The sequence below is a fragment of the Chiloscyllium plagiosum genome, unplaced genomic scaffold, assembly GCF_037043375.1.
Source record: "Chiloscyllium plagiosum isolate Xiang-an unplaced genomic scaffold, Cpla_swu_hap1 HiC_scaffold_8, whole genome shotgun sequence".
NCBI classification, from domain to species: domain Eukaryota; kingdom Metazoa; phylum Chordata; class Chondrichthyes; order Orectolobiformes; family Hemiscylliidae; genus Chiloscyllium; species Chiloscyllium plagiosum.
The window spans coordinates 22,378,041-22,405,414 of NW_028270146.1; the positions used below are offsets into that span (position 1 = coordinate 22,378,041).

The 27,374-nt window shown below is 41.5% G+C and overlaps 1 protein-coding gene across 2 annotated transcripts in view; it reads right to left on the reverse strand.

Annotated features, from left to right (window-relative positions):
* Positions 1-27,374, reverse strand: part of LOC122553394 (latent-transforming growth factor beta-binding protein 2-like) — a 465,241-nt gene that overhangs the window by 238,019 nt on the left and 199,848 nt on the right. The gene's annotated exons all lie outside the window — the stretch shown is intronic.

Genomic DNA, 27,374 nt, shown 5'->3' on the forward strand with positions numbered 1-27,374 from the left:
CTCAGCAGATCTGGCTGCATCTGTGGAGAGAAAACAGAGTTAAATTTTTCGAGTCCAATGACACCCCCCTTCAGAACTCTCACTTTCTTACCCGTTGGGCGCAGGATGAATCTGACCAGTAATGAGTTGGGGACCCTTAGGTGGTTGTTAATTGATCACTATACTGGTTGGGAAAGTTGACATATGGACCAGCCCACTCAGGACTTAACTGGTGGAACAGGCTGGAGGGGCTGAATGGCCTACACTTTTTCCTATGTTCATTGTTGTGGAAAGGGGATGTGTCTCCCCTGGTGCCAATCTGCTTTACTATTTGCCCTTCCCACTACCTTCCCCATTACTTTTAGTGAGGGTATATATTCACAATGTGGTCCTAGGAGAGAATGGAAACAATATGTTGCTCTGAAAAACACATTCAGAAAATCAAGTCTAATTGAAGCAAGCTGTACAGACCAGGTGATATTTTTTCTTCCAAATTCTTATGTTCATATAAAGCAAGAGAAAAGGATTGCCATTCCTGAATTATCCAGCAGTGCACTACTTTACACAGGTTGGTGCTTAATATTTAACTGATGAATTGAGTGTGATAATCCAAAATTCTGGTGCATTTACATTCTGTATTTCCTGCTACTGTGCGACTGTATGGTCAAAGCTGTGTGGCATTTTAAGAATTCACACATAACACATGTATTGCATTATAAACTTCACAAATAATTTAGCAGGAAACAACGTACCTCTGGAGTTTTAATAATGTTCCACTTTACTTAAAGATCCATTTCAGCATGCACTCTGAACTCCATGCTTTGGAATAACCTCAGTTTTTATGGATGGTGAAGAAATGGACTATGCCCATTTCTCTTTGGTCTCATTCTCCTTCAAGAGCAGGTGAGGACTGCAGATGCTGGAGATCAGAGTCGAAGAGTGTGGTGCTGGAAAAGCACAATGGGTCAGGCAGCATCTGAGGAGCAGGAGCATGAGCTCTGATGATGTTAGGAATGTTCCTGATGTTCCTCTTCACCACGTTCCCGATGAAGAGCTTATGCTTGAAACATTGACTCTCCTGCTCCTCGGATGCTGCCTCACCGGCTGCGCTTTTCCAGCACCACACTCTTCGACTCATTCTCCTTTACCTCATTTTCGTTAAGTCCAGAAGTACATGCAACTGAGGTCAACTTCAACAATCAAAAACTGCCTGTTACATAACCCTGTCCTGCCAGTTATATCTAATCAGCTTGTTCAGAGATATTATTACACATGCCCGGAGCAAGTGAGACTTGAACTCAGGCCTCCTGATGAAGCCATATCCCATTTTTAGGAGGCCAGGTCATTTTGAAGCCTCAATCACATGACTAACTCCAGACCAATATTTTAATCAATGGTAAAGCAACATTTCAGTGTTCTGCCACCTCTCTTCCTCCTCCCTCCACAAAACCAATTATAAACTTATCCTTTAGCTGCTGCACGACTGAGTAAACCTGAGAATATGAGTTGTCTACACTTCCCTTTATTTGACTTCCTAAAACCACCCAGGGACTATTGTAATCCTCAACACTGAATCTGTTGGTCACCTTTGCTGATACTCAGGCAGCATCTCCTTTAAAGTAATTCATTTCGTTCTGTTCTCCCATTGCTCAGATGACTAGCCTGTGGAATTCTCTGCCGCAGAAAACCACTGAGTCAAAAACACAGAACTTTTTCAAGGAAGAGTTAGACATAATTCTGAGGGCTAAAGAGTAAGGGGACCAAGTGAGAACAGAGTATTGGGTAGTACTTTGAGAAATTCACTTGTGGGACTTGAGCCCCGATGGCTGGCCCGCATTTATTTCCAATCCCAAATTGCCCTTGAACAGCCATGTTCAGGTTGAACAGCAGAAAAGGCTCAAAAGGCTGAAAGGGTGAATCCTGCTCTTATGTGACCTCCAACAATCACAAATATCATTCATTGTGCTAAAGGTGACTCCAACCAATGCAGGCCCATATGTAGATATATAGGGTTAGTTCACAGATTAGCCAACATCTCATTGAACGATGGTAGAATGGTTCAATGGACAAAATGACCTTCTCCTATTCCTATGACTCATAGTCCTTTGAGTCTACCTATCTCATACAAATACACAGAAAATTCAACAACCTTCCTCCTTTACAGAAGCAACTCACATCAGGTTGCAACCATGGGTGCCCAATGTATATGTGGAGATGAAAACTGGACCTTATAATCACTGGAATTTAAGATTATACTTTCAATTAATTTGGAGATAGTTAGTAGTCTCTATGAAGACTAACTTAAGTGGAATATCTTATCCAAGTAAAAATAAATAAACCTCACCTGATGGGGCAATGTTTTTATATTTTGGAATTGCAACTCATTGCTTCTGACATTAAAGTATGTTCGATTACTAGAATTGCTCATTAGTTATTTGCTTAGTTTATCTAAGGTCAAGTGAAACCTGAGAACATGCCGTGTGAGAGAGACTTGTAACAACTCAATGTTGAAAAAGATCAGCAGTTTACAGCATTAACTTTAATTGCTAATCAGCATTAAACCACACCACAGCAAGTCCCAGATCACCTTGAGGGCTTAAATGGCAAAAAGGCAGAGAAAATATGGGGTTGAACCTTACTGTGCTTTGGCTAAGTTTGGGTTACATTGAGGGATTTTGTTTGCTGTAGGATTTCTCCCTGTATATGACCAACCTTGCCTCATTGACTGACAAGGGCATTGGCTGGTCAGTTAGCTAGAAATGGTATGCAAGGGAATGGGGAGAAAGCAGGAGGTTGGCATAATAGGCAGAATGGTCTCCTTCTATGCCATTAGAATTCTGCGATCTACTCTGCCCTGTAACGTCCCTGATTCTAGCCGAATCCCAGAACATCTTGCCACTCAGTGGATGTTCACTGAAACATTCCTGTTGCCCGCACCACTCCTTCATTATCCTGACAGCCCATTTCATCATATCTCCCTCACCACCACTCCCCATGTGGAGACCCGCCACTTTGCACTTTGCCTCCAAATGCCGACTCTTCCCCCGAGCCCCAACATTACACCTTAATGATGCCCACTGTGCTCATCGACACTCCCCCTGTGGAGACCAATAACTGCCCCCCATCCCCCTCCCCCTCCCCCTCCTCAATAGCCTGCCGTGCCCTCCAATGTTGATCCACCTACCACCTCCCCCACCCACTTCACTGACTTTACCCCGGCACTATCCTTTTCCCCACCTCAGCCCATGCCTCTGCTGTCTCCTGCCAGCCTCGACTTACCCACCCCTTTAGGCAATGACCCTCCCTCTCTGCCCCTATTCCAGCCAGCCCCCTCAACAATCAATGCATGGACTCCGAGCACTGGATTCAAACCAGATCTCTGACCTACATTGACTAGCAGCCCCTAGACCTTTCTGACCAGACTGCTGACCATTGTCTTTGCAGCTCTCAGACTGACAACATGCAAATTGCTTGATCTTTGGTGATGCCCACTCCCCAGAGTGTAGTCAGACACATCCATGACCATGCCCTGCCCAAGCGGGCAAAGACTGTGACCAGCCCCTGGACTGTATGTGCCCATGATTGATGGCATTGGCTACATGGGGTGGCACGTTGTCTCAGTGGTTAGCACTGCTGCCTCACAGCGCCAGGGACCCGGGTTCAATTCCCGCCTCGGGCAACTGTCTGTGTGGAGTTTGCACATTCTCCCAGTTTCTGCGTGGGTTTCCTCCAGGTGCTCCAGTTTCCTCCCACAGTCCAAAGATGAGCAGGTTAGGTGAATTGGCCATGCTAAATTGTCCATAGTGCTCGGTGTCGGGGAATGGGTTTGGGTGGGTTGCTCTTCGGAGGGTCGGTGTGGACTTGTTGGGCCGAAGGGCCTGTTTCCACGCTGTAGGGAATCTAATCTCCCACAACAATAGCAGCATCCACTCAACTAGACTGAAGACATGGCCCCCCCCAATTTTCCAACATGGCTATTTGGGTGAATAAATGTGCTGTGTGTTTGCTGATCAGGCAGTTGGCACATGCTATAAGGGTTAGATCAATATCTGTATGTGAGATGTCGCTCTCACGTCTCTAGACAAATCCTTAATAACAAGCAACCTGGCAGCGTAAAAGACCATGTCTCAATTGTTTGCCGCACTTAGTAAGATAGGAAGCCACCTTATATTAATGAGACGAATGTGCAGTTAATAAGGAGTTCAACAACCAATAATCCATGTTAATTGGCAATTAGCAGTTGCCTAGCAACAACAGCCTTCACTGTTCACTGATACATCAAAGCAACAGCAAGTTGCTCCCAACATCAAGATAGACCTCACTGGACCTGTCACAAATTTCCCCACAGACCACCTCAATCAGACCCCTGAAATGTCCACCATTGGATTCACAAAGCAAAAACATCCCCTTCATAAGCTTTCAACCCGAACATGTGTTTGTTGCAAGATCACATTTGCAAACGAGAAAAGAAAGCAAAATTCCTTCAGCCAAAAAAAAGATGTATTTATGAAGACCAGTCAAAAACAATGGAAACATAATCACATATATGTAAATATTATTGCAAACAAAAGGAACTAAAAGGCTTCTAAGTATGCTGCCTTGTCACAAACAAGTATATGTTTGTTATTTTTAATGTCTGTGGTCCTTGTGCAAAGGATAGTGAGAGCCCACCAAAGCTGTATTAGATGAAGTCTCTTTAAGTGTCTCATGGCAACATACAGAGGAAACAGATAAATCCCTCGGCTCATAATTACTTTCTATGAGGAGCAATGTCCAAATTTTGCCTGTGTTAACATTTGCAAATAAAAACTCAGTGTAAACGACCCAACACCAAGTTAGGAGAAAATGCCAGTGATGAATAGGTCTAGAATTAATCGTGACCAGAAGAAATAAGAACAGGAGTAGGCCATTCAGCCCCTCGAGCATGCTCCACCATTCAACAGGATCATGATTGATCTGACATTCCTCACATCCACTATCCTGCCCTTGCCCCATTACCCTTTGATTTCCTGTCTCAGCCTTAAATATACACAAGGACTCTGCCCTCCCATGGCTCTCTGTGGCAAGGAATCCAAAAGATTCTCAATCCTCAGCAAAGAAGTTCCTTTTCATTTCAGTTTTAAATTGGCATCACTTTATTCTGAGACTATGCCTCTCTAGTCTTAGACTCTTCCATGAGGGATACATCCTCTCAACATTTACCTTGTCAAGTCCCTTCAGAATCTGATATATTTCAATGAGACCTTGTCTCATTCTTCTAAACTCCAGTGAGTACAGTCCCAACTTGTTGAGCCTTTGCCCATATGACAACTCTTCCATACCGGAGAACATCTCAGTGAACTTTCTCTGAACTTCCTTCCATGTAACGCTATCTTACCTTAAATAAGAGGATCAAAACTGCACACAGTGTCCAGATGTTTTCCCCCAGCGCCTTATAGTTGCAGGACGACTTCCCTACTCTTATACTCCAACCCCCTTGAAATAAGGACCAACGTTCCATTGGCCTTCCTGATTACCTGCTGCACCTGTGTGTGAACGTTTTGTGTTCCAATTCCAAAAAGTCATACTTAAAGTGAGTACTAAAAACACAAGGAAAGAGTGCGAAAGTCTCAGATGAACTTATTAATAACTTGAGTTTGAAAATCATGCAATACTTCATAATTGGAGTAATATTGAAAAGCTGAAAATTTTACAGCTCAGACCTTGCTTAGTGAACTTGGCAAAGCAGAAAAATGTGAACTTTTTCCATGCCAATGAGAGATAGAAAATACTGCGGCGAGTGACTCACCTCCTGACTCTCCAAAGCCTGTCCACCATCTACAAGGCATAAGTCAGACATGTGATAGAGTAGTCCCCACTTGCCTGGATGGGTACAGCTCCAACAACACTCAAGAAGCTTGACACCATCCAGCACAAAGCAGCCCACTTAATTGGCATCACATCCACAAGCATCCACTCCCTCCACCACCAGCACTCAGCAGCAGCAGTATGTACTATGTACAAGATGCACTGCAGAAATTCACCAAAGATCCTCAGATAGCACCTTCCAAAACCCACAACCACTTCCATTTAGAAGGCAAAGGGCAACAGATTGATAGGAACACCACCACCTGCAAGTTCCCCTCCAAGCCATTCACCATCCTGACTTGGAAATATATCGCCGTTCCTTCACTGTTGCTGGATCAAAAGCCTGGAATTCCCTCCCTAACGGTCAACTCACAGCACATGGACTGCAGTGGTTCAAGAAAGCAGATCACCACCACCTTCTCAAGGGCAACTAGGGATGGGCAATAAATGACAGCTCAGCCAGTGACATCCACACCCCACAAAATGAATGAATGAATAAATAATACAAGCACAGAGGTTTTCTGTTCAGGAGCACGGATGGAGGGGCTATTAGGAAGGTTATTCAGAATAAGGGTAACCCAAAGAAGGCAGCATGAGAAACCTGTGGAAGGGATTGTCTTAAAGCAGATCATATTCAGGAAAAGGGTATCCTGTAAAATTCATTCAGCTACGTGGAGGACAAATGAACATCTGTTACCTGGTTTTCAAGATCTGCAGTGGAAGCATTTACAGGCTTATATCTGTCATTATCCTCAAGTTTTATCATTAGGAATCTCCAAGACACATTTGAGGTATGAAGTTACTTTGCTTACTAGTGCTTGCAGAGCCTTTTTGGTAAACCAGCCGGTGTGTATTGAGAAATCCACTCCAATTGTCACAAACTTCACAGATGTGTTAGTAACAATAGAGATCTAAAGTGATTAAGTGAGAGATCTAATGATTCAGGTACATATGAAAGTTCTTTGAAAGATGCACCACAGGTAGATGTTTAGCACACTTGCCTTCAGTATTCAGAGCACTGAGTATAAGGGTTGGGACGTCATATTATGGTTGTACAGGATGTTGGTGAAGCCACTTTTTGGAGTACTGTGTACAATTCTGATTGCCGTGCTATAGGAAGGATATTATTAAACCGGAGAGCATCTAGAAAAGTGAATGATACTGGAACTGGAGGATTTGAATTATAAGGAGAAGCTGGAACGGCTGGGGCTTTTTTCACTGGAGCGTAAGGGGCTGAGGGCTGCCCTTATAGAGGTTTATAAAATCATGAGGGGCATTTTAAAGGTGAACAGCCAAGATCTTTTCCCTAGGGTGGGGGAGTTCAAAACCAGGGGGCATATTATTTAATGTGAGAAGAGAAAGATTTAAAAGAGGCAACTTTTTCATGATTTAGAGACGCCGGTGTTGGACTGGGGTGGACAAAGTTAAAAATCACACAAAACCAGGTTATAGTCCAACAGGTTTAATTGGAAGCACTAGCTTTTGGAGCTCTGCTTTGTGAAGGAGCAGCACTCTGAAAGCTGGTGCTTCCAATACACCTGTTGGACTATAACCTGGTGTTGTGCGTTTTCAACTTTTTCACACAGAGATTAGTGCACATATGGAATGAACTGCCAGAGCAAGTGGTAGATGTTGGTATAATTACAACATTTAAAAAAGATCTTTGGACAGGTCCGTGATTAGGAAAGATTTACAGGGATATGGGCCAAATGCAGGCAAATGGGACTAGTTTAGTTTGAGAAACATGGTCGGCATGGGCGAGTTGGACTGAAGGGACTGTTTCTGTGCTGTATGACTCTAACTATGACTCATTAGCTCTTTGAAGATCAGAAAAAGTTTACTAATACAGATAAATTGCAAATAAACAGCTAATTTTTTATTGCCATTGTCAAAATTGAATGCCATGTATTCCTATAATAACATAAACAGTTTATTATAATTTTTAAAACACATTTTTAAAATAAATAACGCAGGCTTTTAGTATCTTTTCAGATTTGGACACCATGTCAGTTTGATGATAAACTCCTGTAGGAGGTAAAGTTGAAAAAATAGTCTGTAGGAACACAGTCACATTATAACATGAACCCACACCCACTTCCACATTTATTGCATTCAACATAATGAATGTATACTTCTAAAACATACTATTGCATAAAGTTTGAAACCAATTTTCTAGATAAGTGAGTTAACAATGTTAAAATACTTACTTCGATGTACAAATGCATTCTTTCCTCAAATAATTAACATTAATAATAACATTGCTTAGGAAGATTTAACAGTTCAAGACAGTTTTGACAATTTATTCAGCATTTGAGTGCCTTTTAATTGAATGGATTTCTTTGCTATAATACTCGAGGCTAATGCTAATGCAATTCAACATTATTATGTGGAAGGTGAGGAAAAAAAGTAGAGAGGCTAGGGAAGGGATTTCAGTGGTTAGGACCCAGGCAAAACCACCGATGGTAGGGCATTTAAAACTGGGGATATTGGAGAAGCCAGAATTAAAGGAGCCCAAATATCTTGAAGGTTGTGGAACTGGAGGTGATTTCAGAGCAAGGCTGGCTATGCAGGGATTTGAAAACAGGAATGGATGTTTTGGAAAAAAAGTATTGCTTACCCAAAAACCAGGTCAGCAACTAAAAGGCTGATGGATGCAAGGATTATTTTTGTTTGTCATCTGTCTAATTAACTCTGTAAGCAGTGACTTCAAACATTTTGTTACATTTGTTGAAATTGAAATAAATCAAAATATGGTCAATCAAACCAGGTTCCTGTCTGGGATCTGATTTGCTCAGTTATAAGATCAGCTCTGCTCCCTAATTAGATTCCCATGAAACCACTGAAAACTGAAGGGTTAAATTGGACTTCCTTTTTCCCTTGATGCCAAGAATCTAATTTTTGCACTCTTGCTGTTCGCCACATAGTTTAGAAGCTGGGAAAGTTCCACCGTAACGTTCTGTTGTAGACACAAAAAGAATTATTCTACTTCTGGGGAGAAACAAATCTAGGAACACTCAATGTGATACTCAGCAAAAAATTCAATAGGGAAGTCAGAGTAAATGTACCTGGAGAGTTATGAGAATTTAAAGTTGACAACCACAGGATCTGATCGAAGTAAACTGGACAGATGCATTTCAGGGAAGGCTACGTGAGAAGATGAGGAAAAGGGAATCATATTGATAGAGTTAGCTCAGGAAAGATGGAGGGAGGTTTAAATGCAAAATGTTTGCTGGCCTGGTTGGATTACATGACCTGTTACTCTTCTGTATATCATATGTAGCACACAAATAATATGTAGCAATCCTATCCCAAAGTGCTTGAATTAGATTTGACATTAGATTCTGGCAGATTTCACAGAATGTATCAGGATACAACTCTCAGTTTCTTTAAGTACAGTTCCCCACTTCCCCAAATGCCTATGACTAATTTGTTTGAGTATCCATTGCCCTTCTGTAAACTATTTGCTTATCTCAACTGTCTACTGTATGAGCGCACTCACTAACCACCCTTCAACCATACATACGAATCCCTCCGACACTAACGACTGCTTCAACAGTTAATTCTCCAAACCACGGTTTCACGACTATATATTCTCACCTGACTATTTCTAATAAATTAACCACTCAGCAGTCTCCCAATCTGACCAATAAATTCAAAATTTCCCAGTACTTTCCTTCCTTATTCCTCTTCCCAAAACATTCTCTACTCACACAATGGAAAAGTACTGAAATTATTCCTTCTACTTCCCAAATCTTTACAAAACCAACATGCTGTCCTCAATACCATTTCCACATTCTTCCCATTACCAGGGTCTCCTTTTCCTTCAAAAAATTATGGGCCTGATTTTGAGAGTTTCCATTAACAGTGAAGACTCTTGCCAATTGTAATTTTAGTCTGAAATTCATGTAAAATATTAGTAATATGAGAGCCACTGGGGCTTTTCCCCAGGTGTCTTTAGTTCGATACTTTTCTAAAACAGGATTTATTTTTTAAAAAGATAATAAGATGAACAATATTCCAACAGCTAAACCTCAATCAGACCATGTACAATAGGAAACTGCAGGCACATTCCCAATATTTTCTATGCATCATGGTAGAAAAGATAGTCATTTTCTAAAATACAAATCTATTAGGGGAGGTTCCCCCAATTCATGTACATTCACAATATTGACTAGTGTATAAAGAACATAAGCCTTTTACACATTCTGATCATGTGGTAATTCATACCAAGGTACTTTTGGGACATGAAAATCATTTAAAGCAAAAGACCCAACCAATTTTCACAGCCACAAAACCATAATAGGACACAGCTGTTCCCAATCTGTAGAAATATAGACCTTCTGTAAGTTATCTATCACTCTGAATGTAAAAGATAAGACTGCAGTTAATTGACTAGTTAACAAATTCTGGAAATCATTAGTTAACAATGCTGTAAGAACTACAGCAGCTGACAATGTTTATGGAATGTCTGACAGCTATACATAATGCCGACTTTACTTTAGAATGTGAAGTGGAATACTTTGGCCACATGACAATAGCGACTATACTTTAGAAGTACATAACTGTAAAGTCCTTTGGGGTGCCTTTTTGTTAGTGATTGCCTATCGATCCAAGAATTACATCTTTTCAGGGTTGAGAGTTTCTGATGTGGATCTTCATGTGACTGAACATGTGAACCTATGGATCTTAGTGTAGGACATCCAGCTAAGGATTAGGAACCTGAGTGCAGGGTTTGCTTCCTTTCATTTCTTTCTCTGCTGTTAGTCTGGTTAATCACTAATGCATTTTGACTCTAAGTATGATGGACAAACTGTTGCCCTTTTAAGCGACTGGTATCAAGCTCCTCTCAGTTGTTAATGTTTCAAGGAAAGCCTCACAGTTTATTTACAGCTCTCTCATGAAAACACTAGCCATCTGAGAAGTAGCCCAAGTAGCGAAGATGTTTTACAGTCACCTGGGTGCAGAATTCAGTCCATCAGAGTTTAATTTCCATGACGTTTGCCTGAAGTCTTGTCGAGCTGGCTTCAAGAATGACACGAGCATTTGTTTATCTATCCTCGTACTGAATCTGAATTGGGGGTGGGGTGGGGGGCACTATTGGTCGAACTTCTCCAGTTCTCTTATGATACACATCGGAGGTCTCACTGCAGTACAGGGGTGTGGTGAAATTGCCCTGCACACTAGGACTTTAGTTAACTAGAGCCAAATCTTTCCTGTCAAAGAGTTGTTGATCACCATACAGTCCAATAAAGGTTTAAACATTCCTGTCATGATGGTTCCATGCCCTTCAGGCATCTCCTGTTGGTCAAATGCTTGCTGCTGGAATTTGTAGAGGCTGAGCAGGCATAGCCGATCCAGTGTTGGATCTCTTGGTCAATGGTGGTCTTTTAAAAGAGGTGGCTGCCAAGGTACAGAAAGCATTCAATGTTTTCCACATCAATACACATACACATGCGGCGTATTTGATTGCACAGCTCTAGTTTGATAGGTGTTTTGTTTGGTGGGATTCAAGGAGCAGCTGAGTGTCCTGTATGCAGAATCTCTAACTCACCAACTCAATGTGAACTTCAGCAGCTCTTTGAGTGATACTGTCGGAAGCTCCTGGCTCTTGGTCTGGACATGAATAGCTGCAAGATCGGGTCAAAGTGCCAGACAAAGAGCAGTCAACTGGTGCTGTATCCCACCAGCAATGCAAATGAAGGGAGACTATGGTCCCTACTCATCATGGCTTGACACATAGCTGTCGAGATTGTGTGAACAACGATGACCCAAGGTCCCACGTAAAGCAATGTAAAGTGCTACCAGGGTCTATATGTCAACTCCTGTGATGAGATAGTTGCCGATGGTATGCGAACCTGTGAGTCAAGCGTCTGCATACAGTTGATACATATATGAAGAGCACTGGACATGTGTTGGCCCTGAGAGCATCAAATACATTATTAATGAAAATAGTTCCTTGTTCCACATTGATCCTCCAATCTTAATAATTTCAGGCCGAACTGAAGTCCATTCTATCTGTTTGTTTCCAAATTGCTGACCTCATCTTCAAAGATATTTGCTTCTCCAGTCAACCAGAAGTATTCAAAAGACACGTAATTGAAGTGTGTAGCATAGGTTGCAAGTGGAACATCCATGTCTAAAACAGTTTACCATGTCACAATAGGGGAACAAAATCCATTGATCCATTGTAATGAGGTAATCTTGCAAGGGTGACAGGATTTCAACATTTTCAGATAGCCTGCTATGCCATTGGTTCACATAAAAGTTTCCTGCTCTGACGAGTTTAGAAGGTACTTGATAAGTGGATTAAACCAATTTAAGACAATGAGAGGGCTATTAAATCCTTTTGTATTCTAAGGAAACTATTATGAAGATCAACTGATTATGTAACAGTTTAGCTGATGACTAATTTGATAAATAATAGTTGCCTACAGAGATGTTTGGCAGTACTGATGATACAGCAATAGTTTAGTTGTTTGATAAATAAGAAGAGTCTCCTTTCTTGGGAACATGCTTTCTATATGGAAATTTCTAATTTGAAAGGTCAGATGGTCGAGACCCATAGCGGTATGGTGGGCGGTACGGTGGCACAGTGGTTAGCACTGCTGCCTCACAGCGCCAGAGACCCGGGTTCAATTCCCGCCTCAGGCGACTGACTGTGTGGAGTTTGCACGTTCTCCCCGTGTCTGCGTGGGTTTCCTCCAGGTGCTCCGGTTTCCTCCCACAGTCCAAAGATGTGCAGGTCAGGTGAATTGGCCATGCTAAATTGCCCGTAGGTAAGGGGTAACTGTAGGGGTATGGGTGGGTTGCGGGTCGGTGTGGACTTGTTGGGCTGAAGGGCCTGTTTCCACACTGTAATGTAATCTAATCATAGTGTTTTTGTAAATCAGAAGCAGGTCCCTTACTCCACTATGGCCACTGGTTATCACACATCCGAGTATTCAAATCCCATTTTCCCTCACTTGGTTCGTAAGAGAAATTTAAACGGTGCCATGGAACAAGAGAATGCAGCAGAATAATTACTTTGAAGGAAGTCAGGGGAATGCTAATCACACCAAACAATAGGGGACTTGACAGACTTAAACATAATAAGGTTTTTGTTTATCTGAACTACAATCAGGGAAACTGTACAGCTTTGAAAAATGCAGAGTCAAGCTTCTCTAACATTTATAGTGCCCTGTTAACACCATATATAGTTAAATAAAATAAGCACGGAGCTCTAAACCCAATTAGCCTGATAGTAGTCAGTCTGGAAAATACTGAAATCTATTATTTAAAAATGAATTGTTGAAGCCTTTCATCTTGTAGTCATCAGGGCAATTTATGATAATACAAAGGGAAAAAAACAACATTTTCACAGTATGAGTCGTAATTGATTGGCAAGTAGACTATGTGATTGATAGAGGCATTGCAAAGGTGAATGCACAAGTTAATTGCCAAGCTCTGATATTTCGCAGATTGGTCCAGGCATTGCCCTGAAAAATCAACCAGGGAATCATTATTATCTATTCTTTTGAACTGAACTAGACACAGTGTGCATACATAGATTAGAATCATAGATCCCTACAGTGCTGAAAGAGGCCATTTGGCCCATCAAGTCTGCATCAACCCTCCAAAGAGCCATCCCATCCAGACCCGGCCCCCTACTTTATCCCGGTAACGCTGTATTTCCATTGGCTAATCCACCTAGCCTGCACAACCCTGGACATTATGGGCAATTTAGCATGGCCAATCCACTTAACCTGCATATCTTTGGACTGTAGGAGGAAACCAGAGCACCCACACAGACACAAAGAGAATATGCAAACTCCACACAGACCCAAGACCAGAATCAAATCTGGGTCCCTGGCACTGTGAGATGGCAGTGTTAACTACTGCGCCACTGTGCCATCCACCATGTTCTCTCTGTCTGTGATGAACACGCCCTATGCATTAATATAGGAGAAAGTGAGGACTGTAGATGCTGGAGATCAGAGCTGAAAATGTGGTGCTGGAAAAGCGCAGCAGGTCAGGCAGCATCTAAGGAGCAGGAGAATGGACGTTTCGAGCTTTCCTGAAGAAGGGCTCATGCCCGAAACGTCGATTCTCCTGCTCCTTGGCTGCTGCCTGACCTGCTGCGCTTTTCCAGCACCACATTTTCAGCTAAGCATTAATATATTCAGCTTCAAGTGCACCAGCTTCACTGATAATCTTCAATTGGTTCTCAGCATCATTCTTCACACACTTGAGATTATTTACCAACTGTTGTCCAATCAGAGAACCACATCTAATGTTGGACATTGTGTTACGAGTTTTGCAAGTGCTGGCTGCTTGGGTATGGTCAAAATCTTGCTTGTTGTGAACAACCAAAGGAATAAATTGTTTGTACAATCCATCAGTACTTGGATCTGCAGTACTGATCCAGGTAGATAGGATAGTGAAGAAGGCGTTTGGTATGCTTCCCTTTATTGGTCAGAGTATTGAGTACAGGAGTTGGGAGGTCACGTTGCGGCTGCACAGGACATTGGTTAGGTCACTGTTGGAATATTACATGCAATTCTGGTCTCCTTCCTATCGGAAAGATGTTGTGAAACTTGAAAGGGTTCAGAAAAGATTTACAAGGATGTTGCCAGGGTTGGAGGATCTAAGCTATAGGGAGAGGCTGAACAGGCTAGGGCTGTTTTCCCTGGAGCGTCGGAGGCTGAGGGGTGACCTTATAGAGGTTTACATAATTATGAGGGGCATGGATAGGATAAATAGACAAAGTCTTTTCCCTGGGGTCGGGAAGTCCAGAACTAGAGGGCATAGGTTTAGGGTGAGAGGGGAAAGCTATAAAAGAGACCTAAGGGACAACTTTTTCACGCAGAGGGTGGTACGTGTATGGAATGAGCTGCCAGAGGATGTGGTGGAGGTTGGTACAATTGCAACATTTAAGAGGCATTTGGATGGGTATCTGAATAGGAAGGTTTTGGAGGGATATGGGCCGGGTGCTGGCAGGTGGGACTAGATTGGGTTTGAATATCCAGTCGGCATGGACGGGTTGGACCAAAGGGTCTGTTTCCATGCTGTACATCTCTATGACTCTATGACTCTACGTACTGAGCAATTTACCAGCACTGAAATCCACATTACTTACTCTTTTGTGCGATAGGCAGAATATCTGTTTGGTTTGATGGCAAATTCCTGTTGCGTGTACACCAGTCATATTGTTATTGCATAGTAGCAGCATGAAAATCCTACTTCACCTTTTAGTCAAACTTTTGAGATAACTCATCCAAGATAGACTGGGCACCTTGAAGGATCAAAAATGAGAGTCTTAGACCCATCCATGTGTTTGTGCAATATATACTGAGAAGTAATGTGATCAGGGAAGCCACTATCCTACAGGATGGCTTTAATACCCCATTTCAGTATGAATTGGCATTTACCAATTATCAACCTCGCACAGATATTCTTGCAAGTTGTCCTGAAGAGTGCAAGACGGAAAAGCCTGTTCTGTACTGTTAAACAACTGCTTATTAATTCTCAACAATACAATTGGAAAATGCTCGCGCCTATAATGATTATGTTTCTTATTCACGCATCGGATGTGGACATCACCAGTTCAGCCACATTTATTGCCCATTATAATTGCCACGGACAAGGTAACGGTGAGCTGCCTTCTTAAACAGGCCTTACAGTGTGATTTGGAATGGAGTTCTGGATTTTGATCCAGCCACAGTGAAGGAACAGGGATATACTTCCAAGTCAGGAATGCGTGTGGCTTCATTAATTTGAGGCTAACTGGACAAAAGCACCAAATTTCCTCACTCTCCTTTCTTGAACAGCAGTGTTGTCATTCTAACTTCAAATCCATTGGGATCATTGTTGAATTTATGAATATTTTGCAGTCACTTACTACCAGACCTTTCAGCTCATCTAGCAATCAACCTCTCCCCTCACACCTATAAGTTTAATTCGGTTAAATGTTTACAATCTTATTTGAACTTCAGCATATTACTCTCAAACATAATGTAAAACTCAGTTACACCATGGTCACGTCCTGTCACCCTTGAGAATCTTTTATTCTGACATTACTTGTTAAATCTCCCTCATTACACAATGCTAGAATAAAATAGACTTGGATCCACAACACATTGTTTTCAGAATCAGTCACAAAAACATTCTATAAATTCATCTTCCAGGGTACGGTTGCCAGAGTAACAGCAGGCAATGAAAAATATTATTATTCATGTGGTTTGGGAGTAAAATGTTTAGTTGAGTTGCATGCCTGTTCTTCCACATAATGATTGACTCACAGTACATCTATTCTATTTAGATCTGTTTTCTTCACTTATTAAGCAGCTCAAAAACTCAACAAAATAGCAGAATACTGTGGCACAGTAGGCTTAAAACAATTAAATTATCTTGCCATTGCAAGGTTATTTCATTAACAATCGATTTCATCCCTGTAATGCAACATGGCAACTGTAATGCATCGATAAAAGAATATTCAATGACATTGCGTTTTAGCCCAAACTTTGTTACAGGTGCAATGCACAAAATATATAAAATCTGGCAAAGTGCTTTTTAAAAATAAGACTTTCAATGCAGTCCTTGTTATTTCAGCTGGACTTAGTAACCTTAATGATAGTTGCTATAAATACATTTCATCATAACATTCATGTAATTCATCAAACCTTCATTGCCAATGGGAAGCAGACTGAAAGGGAGGACGCATTAAAAGACAGAATTTTAATATTTCAGTATTGATTTTTCAACCTCTTCCCCCTTTGAGAAGAGCACTCCCCAAGAGTGGCATTTACTGTTTAATTGTAATGGTCAGAAAATCTTGCAGGCTGTGCTGACTTCCGTATCAAAATTCCAGATATATGCTCCTGAAATGTAAGTCTGCAAAATCTACTGTACTGACTTATAGAACATAGAACTGTACAGCACAAAAGGCCTACAATGTTGTGGCGAACTTGATGCCAAATTCAACTCAGCCGTTCTGCCTGCCCTTGGTCCATATCGCCCCATTCTTTGCACATTCATGAACTTGTCTAAAAGTCCCTTAAATGCTCTAAATGTATCTGCCTCCACCACCACCCCTGGCAACGTGTTCCAGACCCCTACCACTCTGTAAAAACTTGCCCCTCATCTCTCCTTTGAACTATTCCTCCCCTCACCTTAAATGCATGTCCCTGAGAATTAGACATTTCAGCTTAATTAGACTTAATTAGTTTAATATGTATCTGTTGTGTTATATTGGCATGTTCATATATATGAACTCATCTTGCCAAGTGCTGAGATAAACAGGAGGTCCTGCCATGAAAAATATAGAAGTTGGAAACAAGAATTTAATTCCACTTTAAATCAAAAGTGTATGGTTTATATGCAGTGAAATGGGCTTGTGAAGTTGGCAGACAAAGCTCATTATGCATTTTCTTGCGCTACATTTCTGCAGTCTGCTGCAATTGTGAATTAAGATCACTGCCATCAATTTGTGCCACAAAGCTTCTAAGTCCTGCAAATTATTTGACCAGACTGTTTAATTGTTGAGTTTTCAATGCAGTTCCTCTGCAGTAAGAGAGAGTGAATTTCCATTTTGCAAACAAGTTTGTTTCAGAATGTCACAGTTTTGTATTTTCTCTTCTATGTTTTCTAGTACCAGGTATTTTATATACTTTCCATGTTTCTGAAATGTTAATCAATATGCATCTTTACAATGTACTTTGAGGTCAATTTATACGCAGCATGAATTTGATGATGCTGCAAACCTTCCAGTAGGGGTACCTCCCACGCCAGAGCCACAGCAACATTTGCAGTGATTGAACAACAACAGGAAACACAATATTCGGCAGACTGGGGCCGCGCAACCCATAAATTCTGTGGTGAAATGCTGGTTTAGCAAAGCATTTTCATTGACCGTCTGTGAGCAGGAGGCTGGGGGACAGACAGTGTCTATAACAAGGCTCTGGAATAAAGAAGCAATCCCTCACTCCCACATTGGGTTCAAATCCCTTTCCTCAGGCTGGGTCCTGTCACAGGCACAGGGGTTTGGAGAACTGTCTACATAAGCAAAGTGGCCTTTGAATATCTATAATTCTGGAAATTAGAGTTTGCATGGGCTGATCAGAGACTGGCAATAATGATACATCTTTTCACGGATGCAATGAATGTTCTGAATTGTAATCAGGAGTTACGGTGTTCTATTTGCTCCTGCTCATGAATTTATTTTCAAGACAACTCATACGGTATATCTTTGGCCTGATTAACCGTCAGTGACCATAAACAACTTCACTGCTTGCTTTGCATTAGCAAGGAACCAGTTGTGGAGCTTTGCCAAGTGCAGCCAGCTAACAACATATGGATTGCATATTCTGTAAGTTTTACTCGACTCAACCAGGCTGCCTGGGGCCAACACAGTTAGCATTATACTACCAGCTAACATGCTTCGATACATGTATCAAATAAAAGACCAAAACATGCATCACAAACTGCAACATTACTATTCCACTGCACTGCCTACCAAAGGTGACAAATATCATGGTTATTTCCCAAACTACTTAATGCCACTGGTAGCTACAAAAGCAAACATACTGCAGATGCTGGGAGTCTGAAATCAAAGCAAGTTGGAAGTAGACTAGAAATTCAGTCTTTTTCCTCGGTCCATAATTGTTTCCTGACCTGTTGAGTCTTTGTAGCATTTTCTGTTCTCATTTCACTGGCAGTTATCATGCATCCAAAATACAGCCCATCACATTACAATTGTCTTGCTTGGCATTCAGTTTCTGTAGAAGTTGCAAGTGTGGTAAAACATTCAAATACATGTTACATAGGACATATAGCACAGAAACAGACCATTTCTCACGTATGTCAGCATTGCTGTTCCACTCAAGCCTCTCATTTTCCGTTATCTAAATCTATCATTAAAACCCATTATTCCCTCCTGATTAGTGACTCAAGATTTTAGCTCTCAGGCTTTACTGTCTCTCATTGTTTCATTTGTACCACTTCCAGTCTTGTTTAATTCCCAAACAGAACCTTTTCTTCATAATGCTGACTACCGTCATTCACCTAACCTCAATTCTCTATCATAACATTCAAGGCTACAACGTAGTGAGTGAAAGTGGGACAGTATAGGTTTCAATGGTACAGACTCAGTGGGCTGTGTAATTCAATGACTCTGTAAGAGCACTAATCTATAGAACTGGACTTGGTTCAACTTACTTGATATATGTATGTTGTAAGGTGTATGAAGTTTTTTTGAAATAAGGAAGTCTTCGAAAAGGCAAGTTGACACATAATCATTGTAGCTTGCAATATTGGACCGTCAACATAGGGCATAATACAACTGGGAAGTATCATCTTGTTAAATGTTACAAAACATGCCATATTTTATTATAGCTTTTCTCCAGTTCCTGCAAACTCAGTAGACAACATCGAGACCGCCTAACGACTCTTACAAGATGTGCCCAGTTTTGCCACACAGCAGACTCCTATAAGATTCTGCCCTGTTTCATTTAGCTAGGAACCTCCTAGTCATGTAACATTATAAAATTCATTTACCAACTGAGCCAACAAAAAGTACAGACATTATTTCTGATGGAAGCGTATGCTACAGAGCAATTACGAAACACCGGTATGGGTTGAGAATAAGTTACATTGATGGTCAACATCCAAGCACTTGGTGCCAATTTACTTGTGGATCCTTTCCATAAATTGTGAGCCATTCGCTATCAATATCATCTATTTGATTGGTGACTCATAATATAAAAATAAATAATTATTAGAACAGATCAGCCAAGATCTCATTGAATGGCAGAACAATCTCAATAAGCTACTCCTGTCCTATGTCTAATGAATGACTGCAGATGAGTTACATCAAGACAGACCAGAAAAGGAATAGGGTCCACTAGTTACTTAAATGTTCCTGTACATTATCACTGGGAGAGGACCAAGTGTATAATGAATGGTGAGAGGGCAAACTGGTTTCCTTACACATTGATAATATGTTGTCAAAACAATTTACAAAAACTATTGTCAGAAATTTGCAAATCTAACTTCTATCGTACACAAGTAGAAACACCATGTCCATCTTTCTACTATTTATTCTTAAATCCTTAGAATACAAAGTAAAGCAAGTAAAGAAAACATCCAACGAAAATAAAACAAAGAACCTCTGATGCTGGAGATCTGAAACAAAAATAGAAATTGCTGATGAAACTCAATAGGTCTGGCAGCCTCTGGGAGAAAGCCGAGTTAACCTTGCAAGTCCAGTGACGCTTCATCAGAACATGTGAGTCACCAGAGTTGAAATGTTGACTCTGCTTTCTCTCCACAGATGCTGCCAGACCTACTGAATTTTGCCAGCAATTTCTGGTTTTATTAAAGAAAATGTTAACATAAGTTCAACAGGATTTTCTGTTCTACTTTGAAACAGGAATTGCAAGCTTTATATTTCAGCTTTGTTAAATGAAAAGAAAAATTGTGTTTACAGTTGTTTATCTTTATTCAGATTTAATATTTTTTTCCTTGGGCAATTATGTCATGGTAAAAGTACGCATATGTCTTAGATTACAATCTCACCCAATTATTCAGATGGTGAGGCATTTCTCAACATGTCAATTAAATGTTCCACCAGAACTTAGATGCAGGTGTGACTTTCATCATATTTACAGAATGTTGGTTTCAAAGTGTAGAAAACAGTGAAGATATATCCCAATTTCTCAAAATAGCTATTCATCAAGTCTGCTTAGTCTTTCGGATAAAATGGAAAAATCCATCATCCAACTCAGCTTCTTCAATTCAAAAATTAAGAAATAACAGAGTCATTTTTCACTGAGATTACAAAATACCCAGTGGGGGAGTGGTGGCCAAATTAATGACAGCTTGCCGGATTAGAGTTAGCCAATGAAATTTCCTCTCAGGCTAAGGCTCTGTAGAATTAGGTGCCCCTCCTTACAATATACAAATTTAGATCACTCCACATGCCTGGACTGGTCAGGAGAGAAGACCAATACAGATCTCAGAGAACATGTGATAACATGCTGTATTCTCCAATGTTACCATGTATGCTCGGCTGATTGGGATCACTCGGAAGAGGAAGATTTGGAAAATGAATGAGAATCTAGAGGCCAGCAAAAGCTAATTCTTCAGATGACATTTGAACATGTAACAATTCACTCTCCTAACTGTTTAATGATTGTATTGACCTGCATTTGATTATGTTCACTTAGCTATGTTCACTGTACCTACATCTTGAAATGCAGAAGACCACATGACTGGGATGAATTTACATGTGACTGCAAACCTTGTGATGCAAGGGGACTTGGACACAGCATTGGTGGCAAACAGTAATATTGCAGAAAGTAAGCCAGTATCTAAAAAAGAACCGGGGGCCTTTTGAAAAAGAGGAAGGGTGGAAATCAAACTACAGAGTACACAATGAACTTGCATTGTTTGGTGATATCTTTCCCACAAGCTAAAAAATGAGAAGTTATCCCAAAAGCATTATAACAATGTATCTTGCAATTTGCCGATGAAGGACACCCAGTGTAACTGCCTAAGCTTTGGAGTAATAAATAAAAAAAAAGTGTGATTGATTTGTCACTGATTGGTCATTCACAATGCTAAATCTTACACTAAGTATATAAACATACATAAATATTTCAACCATTTTGTTCAGAGTTAGTAAAAGACAGAGATTTAAATTTTTTTTTTATAATTGTCCCTTCATTGGTTACTGATCGTCTTAGCATCACATCCAAAAGCATTCACTCCCTCCACCAACGACGCTCAGCAACAGAAGTGTGTCCTAATGCAAGGTGCACTGCAGAAATTTGCCAATAATCCTTAGACAGCACCTTCCAAAACCACAACCATTTCCATCTAGAAGGATGTGCAGCTGATATGTGGGATCAATACCATCTGCAAGTTTCCCTCCAAGTCACTCTCCATCCTGATTTGGAAATATATTGCCAGTCCTTCACTATCGCTGGGTCAAAATCCTGGAATTTCATTCTTAAGTGCATTATGGGTCCACCTGCACCAAACAGACTGCAGCAGTTTAAGGAATCAACTCATCACCACCTTCTCAAGGGTAACTAGGGACGGGCAATAAATTCTGGCAGTGAAAACGCGGGTGAAAAAGTCAGGCTACACTGGTATGGAATACCAGGAGCATTATATGGAGATAAGAGGAGTAATTGGAGCCAATTTAATAAACTTGAATAACTTCTCAACTCTACTGTAAGAAAGTAAGCTTATGCATTAACAAATCACTGTAACATTCCACATTAGAGCAAAGGGTAGGTCGCCATAAAATGCATTCTCAATGGAGAACAAGAGCAGACCTGATGTATGTTGCACAAATCCAATTTCTCAGTCAGTAAGCAAAATGCCTTTTATAATTGTAGGACAAAACTTCATGAAGGTGGTTGATGAATTCACGCCAGAATTCCAAACTTTTGTGACAGAGAGGTTCCACTATGAATGGCCGTGGGTGTATTAATACTTTCGCAATATACAATAAAGAGAAATAAATTTTGAATTCATTCCTTATGAAATTCTTCAACAACCATGAAGTAACAGCAGGAAATAAAGTACACAGCTTCATTTCCATTTTAAAATATTCTCCAAATTTACAACAAAAATATTAGGATTGTGTAACAGAAATGCTTGTAATATTGAGCATATCACTGCAAATAAAAATCATGCAATGAACTAGACTTTAATCATATCCCTTTGTAATTATTGGAATGGAAATGCTAACAAAACAATGACCAAACATAACTTCAAAAGGATATAAAAAGCATTAATCAAGAGATCACTTTCATTTCTAGCCCATCCTGATAATATTCAGTGTACTTAGGGCACCAGCCACAACAGCTGTTTGACCATGGCTTCGCGGGTCTTACATTTTGTCAGTCACTTATGACATGTCTGTTTTTTTCAGGCCTATTGGTTAAACTCCAAGTGCACTCCTTTCAGAGTATTACTTTTACTGCTTCCTAATGAATTTTCTATGTTGCACTGAAGTTATTTGTCAAAAATGTGCAGTGATGTCCACCCTTGAAAAAACAAGAGTGCAATGGAATCATCGTTAAGAGCATATCACAGCAATGCATTACCTTAGTTATACACTATACATGTGATATATATTTTATTTATTCATAAAATCATTCTAATGTCTTTATCTTTAACAGTCACATCAGATCAATTTAAAACTTAAATCACTAAAAGCTCAGTATTGAAATGATACTCATATCCATTTAATTACTTGGATTATCTGTATTGGTGCTTGCAATTATAACATTTTCAACAAAGCAACCTCTGAGGCTTGGCCACAGCTTTATTGAACAGGACCACTCCTCAGTCTTTCTGAGCCTTTACTCACACTTCACTCTTCAGTCATATCCCCAAACTGAACAGACAATTCGTGTCACTATTGCCCTTCTTCAGCCATCCCTGGTTATGCTCTACATAAACGTCCTCTCAAATCTCTCACACTTGGTTTTTCCTCATTGGAGAAAGGAGTTCCTGCCACCAGGGAGAGGCAGAGAACCAAGGTTAGACCAAATACTGAGTACTGCAGAACAGACTGTGAACTTGGATAAGGGTGATGCTGCCCAAGGGTGTAGGCAATGGAGAGGTAGTATTAGATATCATACTGCCATTCGATACATACAGTCACCGCATGCTGAATTGAACTAGTAATAGAAATGGCATAATACATAGAATCACTTTCCTAATGTCAACAATAATTTATATCATTCCTTCAGTGGCAGGGACAGGAGGATGCCAGGAATCCTCAAAGGAGGCATGCACCTAAGTGAGTACTGTATTGTGACACACTCATACCACCCTCCAGCTGTGCAGGTACGGACAGCTTGGCAGCTACTTGAGTAGAAATAGCTTGGTTGTCAGACAGCTGTTAGCCTCTGGAGAACAAAGCAATGCTGGAGACAAGTAGAGCACTGAAAACTCTTCAGAGTGTACAGTACTCAGCACAATGTGGCTCCGACGGGCTGAATTGTCTGCTTCCACACTTTAGGGATTCTATGATGCCCTATATACTTGTCTACAATCTGGTCATATTATTTTCCTGAAGACTACTATTCATTTGCTGTTCGCAATGCAGTAAAGTGAATGGTTGAAGAACAAAGACTGCAAGTAGATTATTTGACTCATTTATGTAAAGACATACTGAACATCCTTCCTCAAACCTAAGTGAATAACGTTGTGCAATAATTAAGTCTTCCTGCTCAGGCACACTGCTCAGCCTGGGGAGTTAGCTACAGAAAGGAACTTCTGAAGAAACAATGGGAAATGTGTACATTTCCAGAGGTAGTGCATACACGTGTAGAGGAGCCACTCTCTAGTATGAGATGGTTTTTTTCCGGTGTTTGCAATGTCCATCTCCTTGGGTGACCTGCATGGAGGAATGATGGCTCAGGAAGGGAACTATGTGTAGGCCCTAAACGAGAACTTTACATTGAAGGGATGAAGGCTTGCTTTGTTGGCTCAATGCCTTACTGAGAGGCAGAAAAGGGCTCCCCTGCTTTTTGGCTTGCTGGAAAGTGCAGCTGACCTTGGGAGACAAGTCTGACAAAGAGCACATAGCGGTCAGAACTCTTCTCCAGGTGCTACCACTTCTTATACCTCAGTCCCCATTCCACCCTCAGGCAGAACCTCTCGTGGGGTCTCCTGCAAGGGAACCACGGAGAAAGTGAGGACTGCAGATGCTTGAGATCAGAGTTGAGAGTGTGATGCTGGAAAAACACAGCAGGTCAGGCAGCATCCGAAGAGCAGGGGAATCGATGTTTTGGGCATAAGCCTTTCATAAGGAATGACAAGGGAACCATGCCTGCTTCTGTGCAGGGGTAGGTAGGGCAGTCTTTGGTTGGACTTTCATGGACTCCGAAAGCAAAAAGTTCATCCCCTCACAGGTATCAGAGTGGGAAAGCAGCTATCTGCCTCCAAGTCTGTTGAAGAACCACAGGCTTGACACTACATAGGAGCAGAAGAAATAAACAAAGAAGACATAATTGTTGTACAATGTTATTCACTTGGGTTTGAGAAAGAATGTCAATCTCGTTCCGTATGTCTTTACATAAGAGTCAAATAATTTATTTACACTCTTTATTCTTCTAACATTCACTTTATTGTGTTGTGAACAGCAAATAAATAACAGGAAAAGAGTGTGACCAGATTGCAGACAAGTATTTAGGGGGATCATAGAATCCCTACAGTGTGGAAGCAGATGATTCGGCCTATCGGATCATCACCAACTCTCCGAAGTGCAGCCCACCCAGATCCACCTCCCACACTATAACCCTGTATTTCCCATGGCCAATCCACCTGACCTGCACATCTTTGGACTGTGGAAGAGGACACACACAGAGTGAGAATATGCAAACTTCACCCAGTGAGTCGACCGAGGCTGGAATCAAACCCTGGTCCCTGGCGTTATAAGATAGCACTGCGAACTACTGAGCCATTGTGCCACCCCATGAATATAATGACTAGATTTTAGAATGTGGGAATGGTAGTAAGATGGGAAAGAAGGTTGAAGATTGTACTGCAACATGGCTTGTCACAGTTACAGTAGCTAAAGCATGCTTGAAATGAGGCCATTGCTCACTTCTCAGACCACCCGGTAAGTGGTTTCAGGCTCCCTGGTCATATCCAGCTCCTCCTATTGATACCCAACCCCCCAATCTTCCTCCTCCTTGAGTGCTCAGTGTCTGCTGTTTCTACCTCCTGCAGCTCCATTCCTGTCTGCATCGCCACATTGTACAAGGCACAGCAGACTATCACCGTTCTACATATTGAGCATATTGAGAAAGGCGCGTCCAGATCAGTCCGGCACTGAACCATGTTCTCTTGGTCAACAATCATCCCGGAGTCGAGATGGCTAATGTTGTTCTTCTCCTTGGTGTCTGTGGTCAACTCCTCTCAGGTGTTATCAGGCGTGTCTGCAGATACAGTGCAATGACCCGCCATTTCACTTCGTGTGTTGGTGAAAACTTACAGGGATGAGGAAGTCAGTTCCCCCACTTCCTGAGGTATCGCCACTCTGTTATGCTGCTAAAGCTGATTCCTTGCCTACATGCCCTGTGTTGGGGTTATCACCACTTTCAGACTGGAGTCTCTGATCGTCCCATCTCTGAACCATGAAGGAGCAAGAGAAGCCAGCTGGTGTTCATCTTGTTACAAATTGGTGCTGCTGTTGCTGTACCTCCTGGTGCTGACATTCTTGATAACGATTGGTCTTTTTTCCCTCATCATAAAATCCCTACAGTGCAGAAGCAGGTAATTCGATCCACACCTAGCCTCTGAATAGCATCCCAGCCAGACCCACCTCCCTACCCTATTCCTGTAACCCCACATTTCCCATGGCTAATCCACTTAGCCTACACATCCCTTGGACGCTAAAGGCAATTTAGGATGGCCAAGCCACCTAATCTGCACATCTTTAGACTATGGGAGGAACCCAGAGCATTCAGGGGAGAGCAAGCAAACTCCACACAGACAATTGCCTGAGACTGAAATTAAACCCGGGTGCTTGGCGCTGTGAGGCAGCAACACTAAATGCTGAGCCACTGCGCTGTACCCGATCAGAGGTCTTTGCTGGAGCTCCAGAAGCTGCTCCCATGCCACAGTGAAGATCGATAGTTGGTAAGATCAGATCAAGGTCAAGTCCAATGCATGTGAAATGATGTCTAAGAATTTGGAATAATCTGCAAAGGGGCAGTTGTTGAAGCAGATCCTGTGAGTGAACTTCTCCTATAGCCCAATTAATTTTTACAAAGCTTTCCAAACTCTCATTTTCATTGATTAGTGTTCTCCTCATATTGACTGGACAAGTTCTATAAAGCTCAAGAAACCTGCCTGTTTGCTATTCAATCTTCAACCTTGGGTTAAAGTCACAATTAATTGATTGTTTGAATGTTTTAAACACTGACCCAACAGCTTCATGGTGTTTCATAGTCACCTTCAGTACAATCTAGAAGTTTCTTTGAAAATGTATTTTGTTGGATGTGGGTATTGCTGGTTGGGCCAGCATTGATAGCCTGTCCCTAGTTGCTCTTGAGAAGGTGGGGGTGAGCTGCTTTCTTGAACCCCTGCAGTCCACCTGCTGTGGGCTGACCCACAATGCCATTAGGGAGGGAATTCTAGGATTTTGACCCAGCGACAGTGAAGGAACGGCAATATATTTCCAAGTCAGGATGGTGAGTGGCTCGGAGGAGAAGTTGAAGGTAGTGATGTTCCCATATATCTGCTGCTCTTATCCTTCTAGATGGGGGGTCAAGGATTTGGAAGGTGCTGTCTAAGGATCTTTGGCAAATTTCTGCAGCACATATTGTAGTTTGTACACAGTGCTGCTATTGAGCATCAGTGGTGGACGGAGTGGGTACTTGTGGATGTAAGCCAATCAAGCTGGCTGTTCCTGGATGGTGTCAATGTACTTGACTGTTGTTGGGGCTGCACTCATCCAGGCAATTGGGGAGTATTCCAACACACTCCTGACTTGTGTCTGGAGGACAAGCTTTGGGGAGTCAGGAGGTGAGTCATTCGCCGCA